Here is a 1,468-nt window from a genome sequence, read left to right as displayed (position 1 = left end):
GACGGTGTGTGACCAGGCTGAGCCCACAGCTGGGCCGGCGGGGACACACCCCCCGGGCGGATCGCTGGGAGAATTACGTGCGGACGTGTGTACGCTGTGCCGAGCGCGGCTGCATGGGTCACGGCGGGAGTTTGTTCGTAGTAGCCGGCTCCCTGCTGCTCTCAGCGTCGACATACACGTCACAGTGATGCAGTGAAGCATTAACCGTGCTCCCCAACCGTCCGTATGGACCCTGACCATCCCCCACATCCCCCAACACCGTGTTCACGTTGTTTTTCTATCTTCGCGTCCCTGATCCCCTGAGCTCCTTGAGATCAGAGGCCATCGTGTCATCAGCTTTATTCCCTCATGACCTGCACGGACACAGAGCGACACACGGCGATTGCTGTTGAGTGAGTCTGTGGCTGTGTGCATGGAACTGTTTGTGTGCGTGTGGGATGAGCCAAGGCCGAGGCCCACGCTGGCCAATATGGCAGCCGCCATCTGATGTAGGAAAGCCATGAGGGCTCAAAGTCAACAGCCAAGAAGCAATTCTTGAGATGTCTTTGGTGCTGAAAGGTGGTTTTATTAAAGCTCAGGGACAGGACCTGTGGGCAGAAAGAGCTGCACTGGGGCTGATTATATACTTTCAAGTTGGGAGGGGGTTAGGGAAGCATCCTCAGTCTCTAAGGAATTTGGAAGCAAGGTCTCCAGGACCCTGAGGGGGCGAGCTATTGTTAGGAAAAGGTCATTTATTACCGTTTAATAAAACCTTAGTCCTGAGGTCCTTCAGATGTACATCGGTGGGCCATATGCTTGGGGGAGGATTGCCAATACGTGTCTTGGGGGGGGGTAGAGATAAAGGAAGTTTCCAAAGGAATTTCTGTATGTTAAAGTAGGCTTACAGGGTCCTGGGAGTCAGGTTAAGATTGCCTTTTGCCCTTAGCAAGGTGTCCACATCAAAGCAGGTGAGTCCCTAGAGGAATGTCACTCTGCCCGTTTCAAGGACTTGCCAATGGGCTAAAGGCAGTATGGAAATTTAATTTTTCTTTGGCCTTTATTTCCCACATCACCCCCTTCGGTCAGTCGTTATTGAGCTCTTGAAATATGGCTAGTGAGACTGAGAAACTGAATTTGAAATTTTATCTAGTTAATGAGTTAGAAACTCAAGCAGTGTCCGATATTATTCGACTAAATACAACTTTCCTGTTTGGGTTGGACTACATTTTCCTTGACACTTTGAAAATTGAGTGTCTGACGTGCGATGTGCGGTCAGCATGAAGTTCTCCCTGGATCTCAAAGACTTAGGGTAAAAAGAAGCATGTAAAATATCTCCTTAATAATGTTTACATTGGTTCCATGTTGAAATGATGATACTTTGGATATACTGGCTTAAATAAAAACCTATTATTATAATTAATTGCCCCCGTTTCTTTTTACTTATTTTAATGCAGCTCCTGGAAAACATTAAGCCTCCCAGGCGGCTCGC

The sequence above is a fragment of the Ursus arctos genome, unplaced genomic scaffold (genome assembly GCF_023065955.2).
Source record: "Ursus arctos isolate Adak ecotype North America unplaced genomic scaffold, UrsArc2.0 scaffold_2, whole genome shotgun sequence".
In the NCBI taxonomy this organism is placed as follows: Eukaryota; Metazoa; Chordata; class Mammalia; order Carnivora; family Ursidae; genus Ursus; species Ursus arctos.
This window is presented reverse-complemented; position numbering follows the sequence as displayed.